The sequence below is a fragment of the Arachis ipaensis genome, chromosome B10 (assembly GCF_000816755.2).
Source record: "Arachis ipaensis cultivar K30076 chromosome B10, Araip1.1, whole genome shotgun sequence".
NCBI classification, from domain to species: Eukaryota; Viridiplantae; Streptophyta; class Magnoliopsida; order Fabales; family Fabaceae; genus Arachis; species Arachis ipaensis.
The window spans coordinates 47,746,032-47,756,417 of NC_029794.2; positions in this window are offsets into that span (position 1 = coordinate 47,746,032).

A 10,386-nucleotide genomic window follows, 5' to 3' on the forward strand; every position below is an offset into this window, starting at 1 on the left:
GTTTCATATTGGTAGGGTGCATTTAGTTAGATTTCATTGAATAAATGTTGATATCCTTTGCTTTCTCTTGGTTTAAGCATGAGGACATGCTTGGTTTAAGTGTGGGGAGGTTGATAAACCTCATTTGTAAGGTTTAACTTGTGTTGAATTTAGAGAGTTTTATCATCTTTTTCCACATTTATTCAATGAAATAGCATGGTTTTATAACTTCTCCTTTAATTGTGCTTAAGAGTGAAAACATGCTTTTTAGGTCTTACAATAGCTAAATTTAATTTACCTTGATTCTAGTAGGTTCCTTGATATGTTTGTTAAGTGATTTTAGATTTAGGAGGCAAAGATTGGATCAAGGGAATGAAGGAAAAGCATGTAAAAATGGAGAACTCATGAAGAAATGAAGGAATCGCAAAAGTTATCAAGCTGACCTCTTTGCACTCAATCGACCATAACTTGAGCTACAGAGGTCCAAATGATGCGGTTCTAGTTGCGTTGGAAAGCTAACATCTGGAGCTTCGAAATGATATAAGATTTGCCATAATTGCATCACGCATAGGGGTGCGCACGTGCACTGTACGTGTACGCGCCGATGGGTGCACATGACTCACTTAATGCAACTCATGGCCAGCGATTTTAGAAGCCTTATGGGCCCAATCTAACTCATTTCTGATGCTATTTAAGCCAAGGATTGAAGGGAAATTAACATACTTTAGATCATTAGTCATAGTTTAAGTTTTAGAAGTAGTTAGAGTTAGTTTCTAGAGAGAGAAGCTCTCACTTCTCTCTAGAATTAGGATTAGGTTTTTTATCTAGATCTTGTTCTTCTTCTCTCTTATAATCTTCCTTTTCTTTCCTTAATTGTTCTCTTATAGTTGTAGAATTATTCTTCTCTTGTAATTCCTTTGTATTGTTAGTTGTAGTTTATGAACCTTCTTTTGTAGATCTATACTTCTTCTTCAATGCAATTGGTAAGTTCCTTATTGTTTCATAATTATTTTTCCTTTTCTATTGTTGATCTCTTGCTATTCTAGTTAGATCTCTCTTTAATTCTTGCAATTCATGTTGTTTACTTTTATTGCATTCTATGTGTTCGATGAAATGCCTCTTTTAGCTTTAGTATAGATTTTGCTCCTCTTGGCCTAGGTAGAGTAATTAGTGACGCTTGAGTTATCTAATTCCTTTGTTGATTGATAATTAGAAGTTGCTAATTGATTTGGATACCACTAAAGCTAGTCTTTCCCTTGGGAGTTGGCTAGGACTTGTGGAATCAAGTTAATTCATCCACTTGACTTTCCTCCATTGTAGAGGTTAACTAAGTGGTTGCAATGAACAATTTGTGGTCACAATTGAGGAGGATAGCTAGGATAAGACTTCTAGTTCTCATATCTTGCCAAGAGATTTGTTAGTGGTTAGTTTATTTCCTTTGCCATTTATATTTCTTGTCTCCTATCTCAAAACCCCCAAAGATATTTCATAGCCAATAACAAGAACACTTTGTTGCAATTCCTAGGGAGAACGACCCGAGGTTTAAATACTTTGGTTTATAATTTTAGGGGTTTGTTACTTGTGACAAAACAAATTTTTGTATGAAAGGATTAGTGTTGGTTTAAAAACTATACTTTACAACGAGAATTCATTTGTGAATTTCTAAACCACACAAAAGTCCTATCATCACTGACCCTATGTCGTAAGTGTGACCGGACACTGTGAAGTTCCGAATGAGCTCGTCCCCGTGGATAAACACCAATGTGGGTGTTGTGTATATGTATTGATGATTATGATTAAGAATAACTCAAGTTGGGGATGCACGACAGAGGGACAGTCCAATGGTTAGCTACCAAGACTTGTCGGATTGGCTTTATAACCGATAGATGAGACTCATCAGCCATTAGGACAGTCATACATCATATGCATATTATGTGAATTGTTCGGAATGCCTAATTGACTGCATATTACTTGCTAATTGTCTAAATGCCGTATCTGTTTCCTATTTGTATATCTCATTGTCTGATAAAATTGTGTTTGCGATATTATATTACTGATGGTGGTTGGGAGGTCTGAAGGATTTGGAAAAGGGAGAGTTAGTTAGACTGAAGATCTTTAGTCAGTTGCCATTTACGGTTTAGTCTGTTTATAAGCTTTGATTTATTTGTTGGAAGTTCTAGGATTTTCTTCGGCTTTCTCAGGACATTACATGTTAGATATGTGGGTACTATTACCATACTGAGAACCTCCGGTTCTCACCCATGCAGATTTTGTGGTTTTTAGATGCAGGACATGAGGCTCTTTGATGAGAGGAACTTTTGCGTGGTCTAGAAATTTGCGGATAAATCCTTGTTGCAAGTATAGTTTCTAAACCTTCAAAAGTCCTTTCATACAAACGTTTTGGTTGTCACAAGTAACAAACCCCTTTAAAATTGATAACCGAGTATTTAAACCTCTGGTCGTCTTCTCAAGGAATTGCAGGGAGGTATGTTCTTATTATTGGTTATGAGTTTGTAAATTGGGGTTTTGGAAGTAAGGAGGGAATATGTTATATGACAAGTAAAATAAAATAATAATAACAAAATCTCTTGGCAAGGTATAAGAATTGGAATTCCTATCCTAGTTATCCTTATCAGGTGTGAAGAGAATTGGGTTTTAATCCCACTTGGTCAGCTTTTATTAAACAAAGGAAGGTTAAGTGGACTGATTAGCTTGATTCTCAAGTCCTAGTCAACTCCTGTGGAGAGACTAGTATTGGAGCAATCCTAGCTAAAGCAGAATCTGCCAATTTCAATCACTTGCTGAGTTTGATAACTCAAGTATTACCAATCACTTGACCAAAGCCAAAAGGGAAAAAAATATCTAAATTAAATTAAAAGCATCAATATAAATAAAGCAAAGTAATCTTAAATCTGAAAATACCTCGAATTGCATTAACAAAAGAAATTAAATCTGGCATAGATGTTCATAAATTAAATTGAGAAAATAAATAAAAAGAACATTGAACCTGGGATCAAGAGTCACTCCTAAAACTAAGAGAAATCCTAATCCTAATCCTAAGTGAGAGGAGAGAGCCTCTCTCTCTAAAAACTACATCTAAATCCTAAAATTGTGAATATGAAAGCATGATTATGAATGGATGCATTTCCCCACTTTATAGCCTCTAATCTGTGTTTTCTGGGCCGCGAACTGGGTCAGAAACAGCCCAGAAATCGCTGGAGAAGAAATTTGCCACGCTGGATTTTCGTCACTGCGACGCGGCCGCATGGAGCACGCGGTCGTGTTGTCTAGCGTCAGGGAAACTATAGTATATTATATATCAAATCGAAGCCCCAAATGTTAGCTTTCCAACGCAACTGGAACCGCATCATTTGGACCTTTGTAGCTAAAGTTATAGCCATTTGAGTGCAAAGAGGTCAGGCTGGACAGCTTAGCAGTTTCTCCAACTTCTTGTATTCCTTCCACTTTTGCATGCTTCCTTTACATCCGCTGAGACATTCTTGTCCTGTAATCTCTGAAAACACTTAACACACATATCAAGACATCTAATGGTTATAAGAGAGGATTAATATTAGAAATTATAAGTCCAAAGAAGCATGTTTTCAATCAAGGCACATAATTAGGAAGGTAAATGTAAAACCATGCAAATAGTATGAATAAGTGGGTAAAGAGTAGATAAAAACCACTCAATTGAACACAAGATAAACCATAAAATAATGGTTTATCAACCTTCCCACACTTAAACATTAGCATGTCCTCATGCTAAGCTCAAGAGAAGCTATAAAGATGAAGAGGAATGATAGAGAGTATGAAATGCAACTTACCTATATGAATGCAACTATATGCAAAATGATTCTACCTACTTGGTTAAAAGTAAATCAAATTCTCCAAGAATATACATAAATTAGATTTCACTAATTCAAATTATACAATAAGAGACAAGTAAACTTGTAAGAAGATAGCTCATGAAAGCAGGGAACATAGAATTAAGCACTGAACCCTTACTGGTAGTGTATATCACTCTAGTCTCTCAAGTGTCTAGGGTCAATCACTCTACTCTTCTCTAATCATGTTTTCTAAACCTTGTTCTTCATCTAACCAATCAACAAATATTTAATGTACCAATGCAAACATCATGAGGTCTTTTCAAGGTTGTAATGGGGCTGAGGTAAAGGTAAGGATATATGTATGGCCAAGTGAGCTATAATATGAATCTTTAATTAACCTAATCTCTCACCTAATATACATATACTCTATATACTTTTAAATTCATGCCTAGCTACCCATAATTCCCACTTTTGTATAATTCTCATACTCATGTACCAAATTTTCTTTAATTTTTATTACATGTGCATTGATCTTTTATTAAACTTAATATTGGGGTAATTTTGTCCCCTTATTTATTTATATTATATATATTTTTTTTTCTTTTTTCTCTCTCTTTTTTTTTTGAATCATAAAAGCAAACATAACTTATCAATGCACATGGATTCTCCATTATTTTTCTATTTTGGTTTTTCATGAGTAGGTTCCCAAATTTCCAATATTCAAATAAATTAGAAACATGATACATTCCCTTATTAACCCATGTTTCCACAGTTTTCCCACACTTAATTGTTACACAATCCCTATCTTAAGCTAACCAAGGATTCAATTGGGATATTTAATTATTTTTCTGCTTAAGGCTAGTGATGTGGTAAAATACAGAATAAATAGGGATTAAAAGCCTCAAGGTGGCTGACAAGGGTGATTTAAAGGGTAGGCTTATTTGGGATAAATGAGCTAAAATCAAATAATGGCCTCAATCATATGCAAGCATGTAAATACACTAATTGCCTGTCTCCCTATGTAAACGTCTTCCGGTTCTCTTCCGGGTGGCCATCCTGAAAGAAAAAGGGAAGAAGAGTAACCCAGAAATAAAAATAGGAAAATAAATACAGTATGGGTGGGTTAATGCCAAATAATAAGGGTCTCAATTGCATGGTAGCTACAACATGCAAGTGAGAAAACAATAGAAGCCATGGCATGCCAGTGGTACAAAATGTACAACAATGGGGAAGAGAGTGGAGAAGGAGAGATAATATAAATTCATGTCAATGCAAAAGTAATACAGATATAAAAGATTGGCATTGATTTAAATAATATTACTCAATCAGAATTAAACAAGTCATTAAGCACCAAGAAAATACCAGAAAAGATGTAACAGTTGAATAAGAGCATTTGAACACCAATGGTAAAATAATAAATTTAGAAAAAAAATAAAAATATACAAAATTAAAATGCAATGAATGAAAGTATGCAAATAAATAAAATAAAATAAAAGATAAGAAGAATGAGAAGGGAAATAAATAAAGTAAGAAAGAAAGAAGAAAGAAATAAGAAAAGATAAAAAAAATAATGATATGGAAAAGAAAAATATAAGATATTTCGGCAGAGTTGGATGAGCTGTGCGGCGCAAGCGACGCGGTCGCGTGGGGCATGTGGTCGCGCGACTTGCGCTTAAATTGATTGACGCGGTCGCGTGACCCGTTTTATGCTGCTGGCGCGAGGGCAGCCTCGCGCTCGCACAACTCTCTGTTCAAAATCATTGAATGCCAAATATTGGGCGACGCGATCGCGTGGGGCATGCGATCGCGTGAGTGGGCTTTCAGAAGGACATGACGCGGACGCGTGAGGCACGCGATCGCGTGAGAGGGACTGCGCATGCAGCGCCAGTCCAGCACTACTCTAGCACAACTTTCGGGTGTGCACCACCTTGACGTCGAAATCCTGGTCACGCGGCCGCGTGGGGCATGCGGTCGCGTGGGAGGTTATTATTCCCATATGACGCGGTCGCGTCGGCGACGCGGTCGCGTGGGGTAATTTGTGCCATTAGCACGCCTCCAGCCACACTCTCGCGTGACTCTCTGTTCAATTTTCTTTCTTCCCAATGCACTGGCGACGCGGACGCGTGGGTGACGCGGTCGCGTCGTGTCCGATTCTCTCTTTTTTTTTAATGCATGAAAAATGCAGAATGCAATGCCAATATGAATATTATGCAAAACTCCAGGTTCAATACAATAAAATAAAATAGAACTTGAAAACAAATAAAACTAAATGAAAAAGGAACGATCATACCATGGTGGGTTGTCTCCCACCTAGCACTTTTAGTTAAAGTCCTTAAGTTGGACATTTGGTGAGCTCCCTGTTATGGTGGCTTGTGCTTGAACTCATCCAGGAATCTCCACCAATATTTGTGATTCCAGTAACCTCCGGGGTCCCAAACTAGGCGCAGAAAGCCTTCAAGTAAGTTAAAGCAAGTTACAAGGCCCCAAGAGTGTTGATTGCCAGAATGAATTCCGGATCCCAAATCTTGCTTTTGCACCCGTCTTCAAGTTGATTATCATGATTCCATCCGGGTGATTCAGCTTTAGAATTCTCACTGAAGCATCCAAACAACTTCCTAGACCCATTCAATTGAGCTCTACACCAACCTTTGCGTTTAAACTTAAAGCTTCCAACCATAATGAACCTTGCAGGACAATTCTTACCACTGACCATCTTCCTCTTACTCTTAATGCCACAAAGAGTTCTAAGTTGACCATCCGTCTCCAGTAGCCCATATTCAAGTGGGATTAGAAAGCTAAGGGATATGAATTTTACCCACTTGAATGTTGTGAAGGATGATGGCAACTTAGGGAGAGGGGTTTCCAATAACTTTGGCAAAGTGATTTCAAGCTCCACTCCCTTGTGTTCTTTAACAACTTCCACCTCTTTGCAAACTTCTTTAATTTCAACCTCTTCCTCTTGGTAGCTTTCTTCCAATTCAATCTCTTTTTCATTACTTACCAAGGGTATGGGAGGTTGTGCTTCTTCTTCTTGAATCTCCATCTCTTGATCAACCTCTTCCAAGTCCTTAACCATGATATGCATTGGAGGTTGTACACCCTCCTCAGCATCAATTTCAATCGCCTTGGAAGGAGGTTTTATAACCTGACTTTCCCATGGAGGTTCAGCATCTCCTAAGTCTTCAGCCACTTCTTCCTCTGCAACTATTATGGCTTCCTCCACTTGTTCCAATACAAAGCCATGTTCCTTATTGTCCACCGAAGTTTCTAGTGTCTCCTTCATGCTTTGCTCTTCTTTTGATTCTCCACATGTAGCTATGGGAGATCTTTGAGTGCTCAGATATTGGGAAGCTATTATATTTATTAACTCGTCGAAGGTGGCCACGAAATTTTGCACACTCTTATTCATCCTTTCTTGCCTTTGAAGAATAACACGAAGTCTGTCATCCATTGGAGGTTGTGGTGGATATGAGGATTCATTGGTTGGGAGAGAGGGTTCATAATAGGAAGGTGGTTCATGAGAGTAGTTGTGTTGGAAAGGTGGTGGTTCTGTGTATGGTTCATTTGGCTCATAAGGTGGTTGGTATGGTGGATGCGGGTTATGGTCATATGGAGGTGAATGGTTGTAGGTGGCTTGTGAGTATGGCGGTTCAAAGTTGTGTTGAGGAGAGGGTTTATAGGCATATGGTGGTGGTTGTTGATAGTCTATTGGAGGTGGTTGTTGCCATGAGGGTTGATCAAATCCTTGTGGCTCCTCCCATCTTTGATTGTTCCAACCTTGATGCCTGTTCTCATTGTAATTTCTTCTTCCTGCAACATAATTGTAACCAGACTCATAGCCAAAGGGGTGAGAGTTCACAGTATCAAATAAAAATTAAAAACAAAAATAAAAATAAATTGAAATTAAAAGGTTATTTAAATTTTGAATTTGAAAATTAAATTTTGAAATTTGAATTTTAAATTTTAAAATTTGAATTTTAAATTTTGGAAAATTGAATTTTTGAAATTTGAAATTTAAATATGAATTTTGAAAGAAAAAAATTTTAAATTTGAATTTTGAAATTTGATTTTTGAAATAAGATAAGATAAGATAAAAATTTTAAAATAAGTATTTAAACCTCGGGTTGTCTTCTCAAGGAATTGCAGGGAGGTATGTTCTTATTATTGGTTATGAGTTTGTAAATTGGGGTTTTGGAAGTAAGGAGGGAATATGTTATATGACAAGTAAAATAAAATAATAATAATAAAATCTCTTAGCAAGGTATTAGAATTGGAATTCCTATCCTAGTTATCCTTATCAGATGTGAAGAGAATTGGATTTTAATCCCACTTGGTCAGCCTTTATTAAACAAAGGAAAGTTAAGTGGACTGATTAGCTTCATTCTCAAGTCCTAGTCAACTCCTGTGGAGAGACTAGTGTTAGAGCAATCCTAGCTAAAGCAGAATCTGTCAATTTCAATTACTTGCTGAGTTTGATAACTCAAGTACTACCAATCACTTGACCAAAGCCAAAAGGGAGAAAAATATCTAAATTAAATTAAAAGCATCAATATAAATAAAGCAAAGTAATCTTAAATCTGAAAATACCTCGAATTGCATTAATAAAAAAAATTAAATCTGGCATAGATGTTCATAAATTAAATTGAGAAAATAAATAAAAAGAACATTGAACCTGGGATCGAGAGTCACTCCTAAAACTAAGAGAAATCCTAATCCTAATCCTAAGAGAGAGGAGAGAACCTCTCTCTCTAAAAACTACATCTAAATCCTTAAATTGTGAATATGAAAGCATGATTATGAATGGATGCATTCCCCCACTTTATAGCCTCTAATCTGTGTTTTTTGGGCCGCGAACTGGGTCAGAAACAGCCCAGAAATCGCTGGAGAAGAAATTTGCCACGCTGGTTTTTCGTCACTGCGACGCGGCCGCATGGAGCACGCAGTCGCGTCGCCTAGCTTCAGGGAAACTATTACATATTATATATCAAATCGAAGCCCCGGATGTTAGCTTTCCAACGCAATTGGAACCGCGTCATTTGGACCTCTGTAACTAAAGTTATAGCCGTTTGAGTGTGAAGAGGTCAGGCTGGACAGCTTAGCAGTTTCTCCAACTTCTTGTATTCCTTCCACTTTTGCATGCTTCCTTTCCATCCTCTGAGTCATTCCTGTCCTGTAATCTCTGAAAACACTTAACACACATATCAAGGCATCTAATGGTGATAAGAGAGGATTAATATTAGAAATTATAAGTCCAAAGAAGCATGTTTTCAATCAAGGCACATAATTAGGAAGGTAAATGTAAAACCATGCAAATAGTATGAATAAGTGGGTAAAGAGTAGATAAAAATCACTCAATTGAGCACAAGATAAACCATAAAATAGTGGTTTATCACTCCTCGCTGAGGCATGCTGGAGACTTCTGGATTAGCGAAGATTCTTAGCTCTCGGGACTTTATTTTGGTTTTAGGTATTTACTTAGATACTTATTATCTCCACTATATACATATACTGTGTTGACTCCTCTTAGAGGTTATCTTGGAGAACAGGTTTTGTAATTCTTCTTTTAGGTTCCTTACCTTATATATAAGTATACTTCTATGCTCGAACCGGTTATCTTTGCAATCGGATCTTGAGTTTTGATATTCGTATTTTTGGCACTCTTTTATATATATACTTGTGTTAGCTTATCCTTTATCTGTTCCATCACATTATCGATCGGAGTGTTGCATTTTTCAATTTACGATTTTGTTTTACCCTATGTTCTCCAGAGGCTCCTAGTTATAAACTTTTTTCACACTACTACATATACTAAATTTTATTTTTAGAGGTCGTAATACCTTGCCACCTCTGTCTTATGACTTAAGCATAAGGCTCTGTGTGGTAGGGTGTTACAGGATTCGCGCAGTGTTCCACCATAAAGGAGCGGGAGAAGACGATTAGTGAGGGAGTTTTAGTAGAGAATCGGGTCGAGTAGTGGTTAGGGTTCGTTTTTCTGGGCTTGGACTTGCTTAGTTCCATGCTTTAACCAAAAAAAAATGTAACTGCCACATCATTCTCTGTTAGCACCATTGGTAAAGAAAATAACAGAAGGACGAACGTGACTAAGTTGATTATCTTTTGGGGACGAATTCGATTAATTTATTCTTTTGGGGACAAAAATGGATATCAAGGTATCTTTCAGGGACTATTTTGACTCTTAACTCAGGCAAATAATTAGGAGTTTTAGGTTAGGATTAGAGATTTTATAAACGGATAAGAGTAGAATAGATATTTTAATAAAATTAGAGATTAAAATAGTAATTTAAAACTAAATATAGTCTATTAAAAATATTTTTAAGAATATTATTTATCAACTTACTCATCGGTTTTAAACAAATTACTCTAATTTAAAATTAAAGATAAATTAATTAACTTTTTTTTAATTTATATAGATGAACTAAATTCTAATTATTTAAATTAACAAATTTCCACTATTTTTTAATTATCAAAATTTTAATTTTAATCATACCAAATATTCTAATTATAATAAAAATTATATAAAATTCTTAATTAATTTAAACTCTAATTATCATAAAATCAA